Source organism: Chenopodium quinoa, unplaced genomic scaffold (genome assembly GCF_001683475.1).
Source record: "Chenopodium quinoa cultivar QQ74 unplaced genomic scaffold, ASM168347v1, whole genome shotgun sequence".
Classification (NCBI taxonomy): Eukaryota; Viridiplantae; Streptophyta; class Magnoliopsida; order Caryophyllales; family Amaranthaceae; genus Chenopodium; species Chenopodium quinoa.
The window spans coordinates 4,374,874-4,390,274 of NW_018743783.1; positions in this window are offsets into that span (position 1 = coordinate 4,374,874).

Consider the following 15,401-nt stretch of genomic DNA (forward strand, 5'->3'; position numbering starts at 1 on the left):
GAAAAGAAAACACCGATAATTGATGAAACTAAGACGGTTGATATCTCAAATGAATCAACCATTAAAAGAGAACTTAAAATCGGATTAACACTTAATCAACAAGAAAGAACCAACTTAATTATTCTACTTAAAGAATTCATTGATGTATTTGCTTGGTCATATGAAGATATGCCAGGCATTAATAGAGAAATAGCTCAACACAATATACCATTAATTCCAGGAATGAAGAGCCTGGGCCCTCCACCGCCGCGGTCCGGGCTGCGTAAGATCGACCACCCTGATCGCCAGAACTAGTGCGGCGACGCCTCGAGCTAAACCTCACCGGCTCTCTTCGAACCTCTCGTCTCGTTCGAGTACAAAAGGAATGGGCTGACCCTGCAAGGAGAAACCAAGTTAGAAACAATCAAAATAGAAATATAACAATGCAGAAATAAAAAGAAAAGCTACCTCCTGATCCGCGTCGTCGCGACGACACGTAGTAACATTCCTCAACTGTACAAACTGGCTACGGAAGACATCTATGCATCTCGCCATCGGCGTTACCACCTCGCGCGAGAACTATCAAAGAAATAAAGTAAAACAACTCACCCGACTCTGGTGGCGAGGAATCGATCGTTCCATAAAGCGCTGATCCTCGGGAGCTAGAGGAATCATCTCCTTGATAGGCCCGTATGTCCCTAGTAGTGGATGGAAATACGAGGGGGTACAAACTCAATAGGCCCAGCCTGACAAAAATCAAATCAAAGTGAATAACATATCACTCTGGGGGCTTCTTAGCTAAAGGTAAAAGAATAATATCATACCATCAAGTCTTCATCTTGAAATTCATTGTCGTATATTGGCGTTGAATCTTCTATTGGAAAATCCGCTAGGAAATCCGAGACCACATATCCTTTGATAGCCTTTTGAGGCGTGAATCTCACATTGAACTGGGCTAAGTTGACTATCCATCTTGATATGTGCCCATTGAGTGTAGATTTCTCGAATAGATACTTAAGTGGATCAATTCGGGATACTACAAAGATTGTATGCACGAGCATGTAATGTCTTAGCGTGGTTGTTGCCCACACCAATGCGAGGCATAATTTTTCAAGCGGTGTGTAGCGTACTTCATAATTGAGGATCTTTTTGCTTAGATAGTAGATTACATTTTCTTTACCTTCTACTTCTTGTGCAAGCATAGCTCCCATTGTCTATTTGGTGACTGTTAAGTACAACCTAAAAGGTATTCCTAGAAGTGCTAGTGCTAATATGGGAGGATTTGCATGATAGGCATTGATCTTTTCAAAGGCTTTTTGACACTCATCGTCCCATATTACAGGTACATTCTTTTTGAGCTTCTTGAATATTCATTAGCATATTGTTGTTAATTTCGATATGAACCTACTTATATATTGCAACAGGACAATAACCCCTCGAATTTGTTTCTTGGTTTTGGGTGGTGGCATTGACATGATCGCCTTGATCTTGGTTGGGTCTATTTCTAATCATCTAGAACTTATGACATATCCGAAAAGCTTGCCTGAGGTGACTCCAAAATCACACTTGGATAGATTCAACCTCTTGTTATATTTTCTTAGCCTTTCGAAGAATTTTCTCAAGGCTACTTGGTGTCTTGGACGATCTTTTGACTTCACAATCATGTCGTCCACATATACTTCAACCTCTTTATGCATCATGTCATGGAGTAAGGCAGTCACTGCTCTTTGGTAAGTAGCATCCGCCTTTTTCAACCCGAATGGCATTACCGTGTAACAATAAGTACCCCATGGTGTTATGAATGTTATTTTTTCCATATCTTCTTCTTCCATGAGAATTTGATTGTATCCCGCGTATCCATCCATAAACGAGAGAAGTGCATGATTTGCTGTATTATCTACCAAAATATCGATGTGTGGTAAAGGGATGTCGTCCTTTGGACTTGCCTTATTTAAATCTCAATAGTCAACACACATTCTTACCCTTCTTTTTCGGATCTGGGACCACGTTGGCTACCCATTTGGGGTATTTGGATACTATGATAAAACCTGCAGTTATTTGTTTTTGAACTTCTTCTTTTATTTTAAGAGCTAAGTTGGGTTTCATTCGACGCAACTTTTGTTTTACAGGTTTCATTCCTGGAATTAGTGGTATAGTGTATTGATCTATTTCTCTATTAATGCCTGGCATATCTTTTTATGACCAAGCAAATACATCAATGAATTCTTTAAGTAGATTCATTAAGTTGGTTCTTTCTTGTTCATTAAGTGTTAATCCGACTTTAACTTCTCTTTTAATGGTTGAATCATTAGAGATATCAACCATCTCATTTTCCTCAATTATCAGTGTTTTCTTCTTAAGTGTTTCCATTGCTTTAATAATTTCTTTGTCATTTTCACCGTTAGTTAAGCAATGCTCGTCATCTTGGGTTAAAGGAAAACATGAGGAGTAAGCAGAAGAAGACATATTATTGAACTCTGAAATCATTACATACAAAAGGGAAATATCCTAAGGTACTTGATTGCTAACTATCCTACGAGTAGAAATAGAAGGAGGGGGTGCTACGACTAAAGACTTGGACGACTCTACAAGAAAGGACTCTGACTCTGACTCAGACGACTCTTCAAACATCGGTCCTTGCCCTGTCGGGAACTCATTCATGGCATCGTAAGGGATTTCCTTTTCCTCTTTGATGGCATAAATTTCTAAAATTGGCTTGATGAGAGATGAGGGATCAACATCGTTTTTCCTCATTAGAGATGGCCAAGGCGTGGGATAGAGGTGCATTGTCGAAGATTGGCTTCTTACTAGAAGGGGGCAATGGTAATTTATTGTTATCAATTAAATCTTGAATATCTTCTTTAAGCTTCCAACAATTCTCAGTGAGATGCCCCTTACCTTGGTGATATTTGCAGTGTGCATTGGGATTCCAATTTGCTGTCCTCTTTTCAATTAGTTGGTCCCCAAATGGTCCAATAGGAGTTATAAGACCTTTGGCATTTAGTTGGTCAAATGTGGTGTCATAACTCATACCAATAGGAGTAAAGTTTCTCTTAAATGGTTTCTTTTGATCTTGGTTATTCATAGCAAGGACCTAACTCAAATAAAAGGTTCTAACATTATTTGAGTGGGTGGTTTTGGAAGAATAAGGATTTTCATTCTTCTTGCATTTCCAACCATTGTTGGAGTTATTATTAGCACCTTTAGTTTAGCAAGGTCGTCCTCAATGTTAATCCCAATATCATAGACGGCCTTGAAGGTGTGTAGATTGTTTTGATACTTCAGATGCTTGGAGTACTATTCTTCAAGATTCTTGATGAACAACCTCACATATTCTTTTTCGATTGTAACTTTAATCATCCTAGAAGAGGTATCTCTCCATTTGTTGAAGAAAGAAGTGAAACCTTCATTCTCTTTCTGCTTCATTATTTCAAGTTTCCTATGATAAGTTTAAACTTGAATATTGCATTTGTAACTATCAATGAAAGTGTTTACTATTGTCTCCCAAGTAGATGTTTTCTTTTTTTCCAGGGAGAAAAAACATTGTTGGCAAACAGTTTCAAGAGATAAGAAAAATAAAGGAGGAAATACTTTTTTATCAATACCCTTAATACCCATTATTGTTTCATAAGCTCTTAAATGGAAATAAAGGTTGTCAGTTGCCTTGTATTATGGGATGTCGTTGGCATTGAACTTTTGCGGAAGAAGCTCCTTGTCCACCGAGACCCCCTGTGAACTAATGCTTTTAAACATGTAGTGACTAGATAGCTTGCTCAAGATTTCTTGCATAAGGTCCATTTGTTGTTGCTTTTTAGGTGATTAATTTGATGGGTTTAAGCTTCAATACTTTAGTTATGTTAGTTAATTGAATCCTAAGTTCATTGACTTCTTCCTGAGTTGCCATTATCCTCTTAGCTTTCCTTTTTCGAGAAATTGGTTTTTCAAAAATTGTACCTGAACGAAAAGGTTGTCTTTGATCAAACGCCCTTCCTTTCTTGGCAACGCGCTGTAAATTAAACCATTTTATTTTAATGACTTGACTCAAATTGACTTCGACTTTATGGGTTCATAAAAAAAAAGAAAAAGCAAAAATAAGATGTATATTTTTAGAATCAAGTATAGGGTTCAAACAAGTTGTTTAGTTGGAGGTTTAATATCTGACTTACCCCCTAAAAAAATGACGGAAAACACGTGTATACAAGACTTTCTTAGACATGGTCAAAGTGTGCATACTTATTAGTGTGTGCTTTATATGTGAGTGCAAGTGACATGCTTTGACTCTTGTGTAAGACCATCGGACATAGTGTCTAAACTCGATTAAGGACTTGACAAAGGTACCGTTATTTGATTAGCAAACTATTAATTGGACTTATAGTGATGACTCGAGCAAAATACCGAACTGTCGCCAAGGTAACAGGACTGTCGTCGCACTTTGGAGTGCAGTGCCAGACGACAGAGTTGTCGCCAGGCGTTGCACAACAAAGTGTGGCGCTGCAGTCAAAATTGTGGAGCCATTGCTGGAGCGTTAATCTGGGACTGTTGTCGGTTTTATTACTCTACGGGACATGCCTAAAGTCGTACTAAGTCAATTCCGATTAAATTATTAGACTTTAATTACTCAAATTAATTAATTAATTAATTAGACAAAGTCCTTTTAGTCTTTAATCAATTTATTTAGTCTTAAACACAAGTAAAAAAAACGGTTAGGAAAAACGCATAGGGTATGCACAACAAATAATGCACAATTAGGCAAGTAGGCACAATATGATGCAATGAGTTCGCAACCTAACCATGGCTCTAGTTCTCTAAAGTTCGAGATATGGGTTAGTCAAAGAGGGTCCATGGTTACTTATCCGGATGCACCGCGCGGAAGCCTTACCTTTTGAAGGGTAGGCGCGAGTGGATGGGACACCGCGAGTTAAAAACTTGCTTCCATGGTTTGGTGAATTCAACATTCTCGGATGCACCCTTTGTTGCATAGAGCGTTCAATCTGGTAGATGTAGCATGAAATCCTAGAGGGTTATGTCCATATGTAGAAAACATATGGGTTTCAGAAAAGTGAGAAAAACTCAAACAAGAAGTAGGATCGAGCAAACAGTGCTAAAAACTGGTCAAAATTAGAACGCATAGTTCTGGCTCGGTATTGGAAGAACTTGGCGCCGGCGAACAGATACCGTCACCGCAATTTGATCATGGTGCCTAGCCACATGAGTGTCGCCTGGTGACAGAGTAAAATCATCGGCAACAGACTTTTTGTGCAGCTTTTTGTGCTCAATAAAATCTTCCAGTTTCGCGCAGCATTATTTCGATCTTAGTTGTGAAAGATATTCCTCGACTTTTCTACGTGTAAAAATCCTTTGTTTTAACACATTACATATGGTATTTCTAATGAGATCTTTTTATGCATATGACAATAATGTTAATAAAAAATGACATACAAGAAATACTTAGAACTTTTCGAGTCTCATCCACTCACTCTAAATAATTGCAAAATAAATTTTAGGAATTGAAAAAGAATTCCTCCCCAGTTGAGTCGCCAAAAATTGTAGGGAATTTTTCAAGCATTATCCCTATATTGAACCCCACTTTGATCATACACTTAAGCATTGTGGCGTCCAAAGGGAAAGAAGATAGAGCAAAAGAGTCGCCAACAAGTTTTAGGAACTTGTAAATCGTTCACGAGGTGAAGGTTACACCCCTTAACGATCCAGAAGATCGTCAACTCCAATAGGTATGGAACCATGACTAGTAGTTCGGGAATGAAGGTACAAATCCAACCTAAAAGAGATTGAACCTGCCCTAATAATAGGCCTCTACTTTATTCTAATCGTATTTATGTGCGCTTTCTGACTAACATGCAATCAATAGGTTACTCTAATCCTGTTTAATCAATGTTGGTTAAATATTAATGCATAAACAAAACTATTATTGGCGGTCACCTGAATTATAGTCAAATTAACCCTAAACAAGATTATTAATTATCTTATTAAACGTGATTACAAGTACAAATTCCCTTTAAACATTCATAAAAGGTGTGATCATGCAATAACAATAGAAATATCATGCAACATACTTCCTCTGTTCTTTTTTACTTGACCTGTTTCTTTTATCACGCTTTCCAATGCAGAACTTTAACGATCAATAACTTAAATTCTCCATAAGCAAAAATTATAAAAGTTATATATTAAGATAGTACTTATTGAGACGAATCCAAAAAGATCATACATGAATATATTTTTCCTTACATATTATTCAAAAAAGACGGTCAAAGGAGGGGTGGTGAATAGTATAAAAGTCAAAGCGGGTCAAGTAATAAAGAACGGAGGAAGTAATAATCATAATTAAAGTAATCATAATCATGTTAAAGCATAATAATGGAAAGATCCAAGGCACGATACTAACAAGATTATTAACAAATCCTAGCATGTCACTAAGCAATAAAAATCAAAGCTTTAACCCTAACATGACTAACATGCTATTATGGAAGACAATAAAAGGCATCATAGAAATCACAATTGTCATACTTGATATTATAACTTTTACCCTAAACATGATACTAGCAAGATCAAAACACCCTAAACATGACACTAGGAATCATAATAACAACCTATACATGATTTCTATATCATTATAACAATACAAACAATTAAAGCACTTACATGGATGCCTCGTACCTCTTTCTAATAACAAAATACACGCGTTAGTAACTTCAAGGAAAATATAACATCAAACAATTAAATTAAATAATTGAGATAGAAATTTGGGACCAAACCCACAGAAATTAAAACCTTTCACGTCTAGGGCGAAGGCAACTTCGAACTTGGCTAGGTGTGTCTAGATCTTGTGAATGCGGAATTTTATGTGCAAAAGGCTAGTTTTCAAAAGAGAGAGATAGAGAGAGAGTAATCAAGAGATTCTTGATGATAATTGGTAAAAGTTGATTATTGAAAACGGAGGTTTTAAAAGGCTATTTATAGAGAAAATCAGCCGAATACGATAAAAAACGAATTAGAGGTTCGAAAAGAATAAAACACGACTGCAGCGCCAAGCACGTGCCTGACGCCAGGCGATAAAGTTGTCTTATGGCGCTGGAAATAATTTTCCACGCGTTTTCTTATTTTGATAAAATTTAAGCGTACGATAGAACAAAATTGTATTTTCCTCAAAGGGGTCGTTAGGGTACTGGTGGTGCTTAAATTGGTGGATTTTTGAGATAATCTTTCATTTTCTCAAAGGCCTTTTCGCATTGATCGTCCCATTCATGTTTCTTTTCTTTTTTTAATTTTTTAAATATTGGCTCACAAGTCATAGCCAATTTATTGATAAATTGACTAATGTATTGTAGTTTGCCAAGGAATCCCCTAATTTCTTTTTCTGTTTGAGGGGGAGGCATGTAAACAATTGTCTTTATTTTAGAGGGATCAATCTCGATGCCACGTGTGCTTACTATGTAACCGATTATTTTGCCAGAAGTTACTCTGAAGGCGCATTTTTGTGGATTCAATCGCATTTTGTATTCTTTTATGCGAGTAAAAAATATGCATAAAGCTTTTATATGTCTAATTCTATCTTTGGAATTTACGATCATACCATCCATATACACTTCTATTTCTTTATGCATCATATCATGCAAGAGAGTCGTAGCCGTTCTTTGGTACGTAGCTCCTGCATTTTTTAAACCAAATGGCATGACTGTGTAGCAATACGTACCCCAAGGGGTAATAAAGCATATCTTTTCTTCGTCTTCTTTTGCCATTAAAATTTAATTGTAACCTGCGTATCCATCCATAAAGGATAACATTGCATGTTCAGCCGTGTTATCTACCAATTTATCAATATGTGGTAGAGGAAAATCGTCTTTAGGGCTAGCTTTATTAAGGTCCCCAAAGTCGACACACTTGCAAACTCGTCCATCCTTTTTAGGGATTTGGACGATGTTCGCTACCCATTATGTGTAATTACATACGCGAATAAAACCTGCGTCCAACTATTTTTGTACTTCCTCTTTTATTTTTAATGCGACATCAGGTTTCATTCGTCGAAGTTTTTGTTTTACTTGTTTAGAGGTAGGGTTCAAGGGAATGGTATGTTCCGCGATTTCCCTATCTATTCCAGGCATGTCGTTGTATAACCGAGCAAACAAGTCTTCGAATTCTTTGAGCGTCGGTATGAGGGCCGATCGCTCTTCCGAATTTAAAGTTAAGCCAATTTTGACTTCTCTTTTATTTTTTTTTATTTCCTATAAAAAACTATTTCAGTTTCTTCAATGATAGGGTTCTGTTGTTCTCGTTCATTCATTAGTTCAACCAATTTATTAATGTTATCATCTTCATTAGATTAATTGTTATAGGATTCTAAAGATTCAAGAGAAGTCATATACTCGGAAATAAAGCTCATAAATTAAAATCAAAAGAGAATACATCAAGAGAAGAATCCTTTTTGGGATCTATGTCCTTAGAGTTAGAAAATAAAGACTCAGTAATGGCCACAAGGCCTAGATTTTCAGCTTCCCTTGAGTCTATAATCGATTCATCCTCCAATTCTTCAGATATCTTCCCTTCGCATGTGACGATTTTCAGCTTATCACCTTTGTGATTGGTCCATTTGAAAGATTCCCTTCATCCATGCTCAAAAGTTTCATTTGAAGGGGTGATAAACAAGGTTGGGTCAAAAGCTTCATCTTGAATGCCGTTTTGATTGGTCATTGTTCGACATGATTTTGCTCTAGTCCTAATAGCAAGTTAAATGCTTGCCCATCATAGCACCCTGGAGTTGGGTGTTTTGATTTAACGATACTAAGATCGACATCCAAGAAGTAGCCATCATGAAATATTTCAAATCCAGGCTTCTTGATTCCTTCCAGAACTAAGGGTTCTGGAAAGTCGTAGCATGGGTAATCTTCTCCCTCCCTAATGAATTGTCCATTAAGAGTTTTTGGTAGGATGGGAGTAAAGTGATTATCCCTTTCTTATTATTGTCTCTACGTGCTTTGTTTTTTGCATCATGAGACTCCAATTCTTCTTTGGTTGGTTTATATCCCAATCCAAAGGGGAAGATTTTCTTTGGTATAGGAAGTAAGAGAGATTTCTTCATTCCTATTCCCAAAGGCGTCCCAGTAAAGTAACTACTCTCGAGTAAGATGTTGTTTACTATCTGGGTGGAATATGGATCAAGCTTGAATGGTTCTTCAAAGTCTTCTTCTATTTCAATTGTGCAGATTGGCTCCGCAACGAATCCCCACATGTCCTCTTCATCATTATCATGGTTTACTTCTAAGAGTGATTGATCATTTATTGCTATTTTGAGTGGAGAAGCATGTATACTTATAGGAAGCCCTTGATAGTTTAACCTAATCATTTTATGAAGTGATGATGGTATTGCACGAAGCTCATGTATCCATGGACGTCCAAGTAGAAAGTTAAATGTAGGTTTTATGTCCATATGGAATTCAACCATCTTTTGAATTGGGCCTGTTGAAATTGGTAGCTTAAATGTTTCATACACCAATCTTCTCGAATTGTCATAGGCCCTAATGCTTTGTGTTGTTGATTAAAAGTCTTTTTCTGGATTAAGGTGAAGTATTTTGCAGTTCACAATGGGTATACATTTACAACTGACCCATTGTCTACCAAAGTTAGAGGGATATTGTATCCCTTGCACCCCACGGTTAAGTATAATGCGTTGTTGTGGGTAGTGTCTTTTGAAGGTAAATCATCATTAATGAAAATGATTGATTGTCGGATTTCTCGCTAGTAAGCAAGAGAAAGAGATCCTGAGGGGTTGTGTCTTTGCTTATGGACAAAGCCGTTAGAGCATTCATGAGAGAATTCCTATGTTCTTTAGAAGTACTTAGGAGTTCCCAAATGCTAACATTTGGCTTGGATTAGCAAAGTTGTTTGACCAATGGATCTTCCACCTCAAGTGGAGGTGGTATTGGATTTTGTACTTGACCTTGAGTTTAATTTTGCGTGGTCGAGGATCCATTTTGTGGTGGTGCTTGGTAGTCTCGCCCAGAACGAGTTAAATGATCTATCTCGTTTGTGTTAGTTGTAGGACTCACAAACCATCTTTCTTCTAGATGCTTTGGATGTGCCTCCATTTTAAGATGTTCCATGAGTTTTTCTTGATATTATTGTTCATCCAAGGAGAGATTGGATAAATCTTGCGACTTCCCCAAGAAATGATCCCAATCAAGCGCTCCATTTGTTTCATTTTTTAAAAAAGATGGAGGTGGGACGACGGCATACTTAGAGACATATAAGTCTTAAAAGTCATCGTCCCATAGTCCACATACTTCATTAGTTGCCCCTATGAGTATGTGGATAGAGGTTCTCCTATAGGTGTGATATAGTCTAAAGGATTGAACATATCACTTCCCATATGGTCCTCATTGATGTGAAACAGCCCTAAGGGGGATGCATTATTGTTAGGTTTAGGCGTGGGAATTCTCCCATCGTCTACTAAATCTAGTATTTTGTTCTTTAAGACATAGCAACGTTAACTATCATGTCCAACGCCTCTATGATAAGCTCAATAAGAATTACCATCCCATTGAGGAAATCTTCTTTCCGGTGGAGTGGGTGGTGTCGGCCCTATTGGCGCAAGTAAGCCTTTTTCATTTAATTTTTCTAACAATTCTTTATAGCTTACAGGAAATGGAGTAAATTTTCTTTCTTTTGTCCATCTCTTTCTAGGATCATCATATCGATTTGTGTTATTGTATTGCGTGGATTATTGGTCACCTTAAATATTGGCAAGTCCGTAGGTACGAACTTTTCCGGTAAAGCAAGTCTTGCGGGAGGAGCAAATTTTTCTGCGTCGAAGTATTTATTCCCCATTGTAGAACGAAGAACTAACTTCTCCAACGACTTTTCTTTGATAGATAATTGTTCTGTCTTTTCTTGCAAGGCAAAGGTTTCATCATTTTTCTTTTCAGCCTTTTCCATTTTCTTAATTCTTCTCTCCTCGACCTTTAGAGCCTTTTCCTCTCTCAAACGAAGAATCTCTTGTTAAAGTTCTTTGATGGATGTCATTATTGTTGGACTAGGATTTGTTGTCGAAGAAAAAGTGGTTTGAAAGGGGTTGATCATTGGGTGGTAAACGTAGACGCCATTGCCCGGGAGTCTTCTTTCCCAATCTTGGAAACCGACCCTAAAAGGAGTACGAAAGGATAAGTAAATCGATACGCTTGTTTAAAAAGGGAAAAAAAAGGACGCAAAATATATACAAACAGATAACATCACCCTTACCAATTCTTCGATGAAGATATCGTTCGGATGAGTCAATTTGTTTTTTGAGAAATCAAAGTTGACTCGTTCAGTAGGTACGCGCAAGTGATTCAGTTGCACGCGGCTATCGCGCGCAACATAATCTATTGCGCTGGGAGGGGTCACCTAATTGTTTGATTTTTTTTAATTCGAGCTTTTGTTTTTTTTCATCGTTTTTTGTTTGTTTGATTTTTTTATGCTATCCTTTGAATATGACTCCAAATCACAAAGAGACAACTTCGTAATTGGTAACCTAGACCAAACTAAAAAGAAAAAAGAAGACTATCCTAACACGTTTCATATAATAACATAATTACACAAACATGCCATGAGTCAAGAGTCACGCAATGCCATTCTTAGGTAAAATAAGAGGCTTGGGTGTCCAAAGGTACCATATCTTAAGAAATGACGCACAAATCAATCACTCAACGTGTTGACTTATGGAATCGCCTTCCCAAATTTTTTTGGCGATATGGGTGGGATGATTGTTATTGATTTCGTGATAGAAGCCTAGTGTTGGCGACCCCTAATCAATGAGCCAATCCCCAATGGTTTAAGTGCGCTATGCTTATGCATGATTCAATGCTGCTTGTTTGGTTTTTACTATTGTGCAAAAGGAAGATATTATGCGCTCAAGTCTCGCTCTCTAACTAGAGATTATCCAAGTTAATTCTCGTTACAACCTATAGGCAACCTAGTGTTGGAAACCTTGGATCATAACTTTGAACTAATCATGTAACCTTTAAGTCCCTAGTGGAGTCGCCACTGTAAGGAGGGTGTTCCCATCGTAAGGGGTCTTCTCCTTAAATGCCCATGGCCCTTTAAAATCCTAGGACTTTACACTTGTTAGGGTGTAGTAGGATTTGAATTCGTGACTATTTGGAGGACCTTGAATTTTTATAAGAAACAAGTAGGGAGTCGCCAATGGGTTTTAGAAAAACTCATAAACCTCGTAAATGCCTTTCTTCCATGTGGATTTCATGGAATAACTAGCACAAATTATGAGTTAACCCATGCCCAAATTAGTCTATAAACCAGAAAGGAGTTCGGGAGCGAGGGTACTAAAATAACGTTCCCTTTAGAGGGTAATCGTTATCCTAGCCCTAGTGCGGCCTCTACTAGCACTTCAATTTTTACAATTTAATCACCAATCATTATATGCAACGTGATACCTAAAACTGTGTTAGTTTATTTTTATTTACACATACCAATTCACGTAGGAATTACATCGTAATGTCATTATACTTTATTTTATCAAATTCGTGAAAAGGACAAGAAAATAAACAATATTCGCCTTAGCTTAAGTGTTCAACCAACTATTATTTAATTCAATTCTAATATTTATTTAACCCAAGATGCTATGTGGAATTGATTAATAAATTTTTTTTAAAGGTGATCAAACAACACTAATTAATTAATTTAGGTTCTTTTAGAAAAGAAAATAAATGTGATTTAACTAAGTGCTCGGGAATTTACCACTTCTCTTTGTTGGATCTTTGTTTAGAACACTTATGGACTCCTTCTTGCTGGGGAACTTCAACTATAATAAAAAAAAAATCAAAGGGGTGAGTGTTTAGGACAAGAGGGGCTAGGTTGCACAACTTCACAAGTATTTTTCCGGAGTTTTAAGGTTATTTTCTGTGTGTTTAAGCCTCAGTTTAACCTCTTCTTTAAAGGGAATGACTAGGTTTAGGGTTACGAGCATTCTACCACAGCAGGTGTCGCGCGCAACAGGATGAGTTGTGCGCGGCACCCCAGCGCAAGTAATGAGGTTGCGCTGCTACGGGTAGCGCAACTAATTGTGTTGCGCGCGGCTTTATGGGAAGATTCGATTTATATTTGTCATATAATTCTGAATCTTCCGCAGCGTAACTCTCGAGGTTGCGCTGGGTGTCACGCGCAAGTGAATTAGTTGCGCACGACAGCCTAGCGCGACTGTTTGAGATGCGCGCGCCATTTTCTACGGCAACATTAAAATTTAAACTTGGCGCTCCTAAATCCATCTTTATTAGGTTTTAACCACGAGTTTAAGAATAAATATAATAGGGTTTAGTTGATTGGACCTTTGTTTTGGCTTTATTCTTTAATTCGGGCTAGTCTTTTGTGTTTTGTGGGTTAACCAGTTCTCCATAAGTATTCTTCACTTCGATCCAACACGAAGATGATTTTATTTATCGTTGTAGACACCCATTTGTGTCTCCCCAAAACTAAACCCAGTGATGAGTACCTTACACGCCGAATCATAATCAAATGAAGTGAAAGTGTGGAAAGTCTAGTGTTGCGGTTAGTTTTAATTATTTTCTTTCTCTCTGTTTTTTAAAACCTATTTTAAGAAAACAGCCAATCCAGTTTGGTTTGGTCCATGGCAAAATTCCAATAATAGTCTAGTTAGGCCAGGTTGAAAACGAGCTTTCCAACGATATATTGTAAGCCCAATTCGGATGAATAATGAGGAAGTTATGGCCAAATTATTATACTGGGCCCGATTTGATCTTTATATGCCGCACCAATGATCTAGAGGAGGGCTTATTATTGATTTATCATTCCGAATACGATTAGTATTGATTATAGTCTTCTAAAATCTTCTAGAGGGTTCTTTTGAATCCTAATTTGATTATCATTGATAAATTGACTTTAATTGACTTTTAAGAGTTTTATTTATAATAAAAGAAGTGTTATTAAGGAAAATACATTCTTGCCCTCTCGTGCGCTTAAATTTTATCAAAATAAAGAATACGTGTGGAAAACTATTTCTAGCGCCATACAACATGTCTGTCACCTGGCGACATGCGCATGTTTGGCGCTGCAGTCGTGTTTTATTCTTTTCGAAACTCTGATTTGTTTTTTATCAGGTCAGACTGATTTTCTCTATAAATAGCCTCCTAAAACTCCATTTTAAATCATCAACTCTCATCAAGAATTTCTTGATTCTCTCTCCCTCTTTCTAGCCAGGCCTTTTACAATTCCCAACTCATTAGCACTAGTAACACCTAGCATAATTCGAAGTTGCCTTCACCCTAGACATGAAAGGTTTGATGTTTTTGAGGGTTTGTTCCTAAATCTCTATTTCAATTATTTAGCTTAATTGTTTTGATTTATTATTTTCCTTGAAGTTACTAATGTGTGTATTTTGTTATTAGAAAGAGGTACGAGGCATCCAAGTAAGTAATTTAATTGTTTTATTGATCTTTTGATATCGAAATCATGTTTAGATTATTATTTTGATTCCTAGTATCATTTTAGGATGTTTTATTACTTCCTAGTATTATGTTTAGGTAAAGAATAAGTTTCTTATAGCAATTATGTTTTCTGTAATACTTATTATTTTCTTTCCTAATAGCATGTTAGTATCATTGTTAGGGTTAAAGAAGTTATCTTTGATGTTTAGTGACATGCTAGGGTTTGTTATTAATCTTGTAGTTAGTATCAAGCCTAGGATCTTGATATTATTATGATTTAGCGCTGATATGATTAATTTAAGTATGATTATAATTGTTATAATTTATGATTATTATTATTATTATTATTATTATTATTATTATTATGATTATTAATAATAATATTATTATTATTATTATTATTATTATTATTATTATTATTATTATTATTATCTCAAAAACAAAAGCCATACAACCTACAATAAATTAGTGGGAAGCCGAGATACATTCTGGGCCCCCACTCCTCTAGCTATTGCAAATCCTACCCTAGTGAAGATATGAGCTGCAGCACGAGCCCCAATGTCTTGCGTCGTCGAGAACCTTTGAATCCGCTTCAGTAACGCAACAACCTCTTTCTCTAATTCCCCAAGCGAAGAAAAGGAGAAGGGAATGAAACCATATCCAATCGCCTGGCATCGAGCTTTATACTTAACCCGCTTCCGATGAGCTGCATTAGCCACAACCCGCCCAGGAATGAAGTCAGATAGCCCTGATTGTGTCAAAGGAGAAGACCCTGTCAAATCAACACAGACATTGCGACCACAATCCCATGAATAAAGTAACACATCCGCGGGTCTGAGGGCCTCGTCGTTCCCTCCGGCCAACCCAATGTCAACCTCTTTTCTCGCTGAAATCCCAGAACGAAAGCAAACATCAACAAGGGTATCCCGAACAACATTATGCCGATGTTTAATACCCACAATACCAGCACAAGAC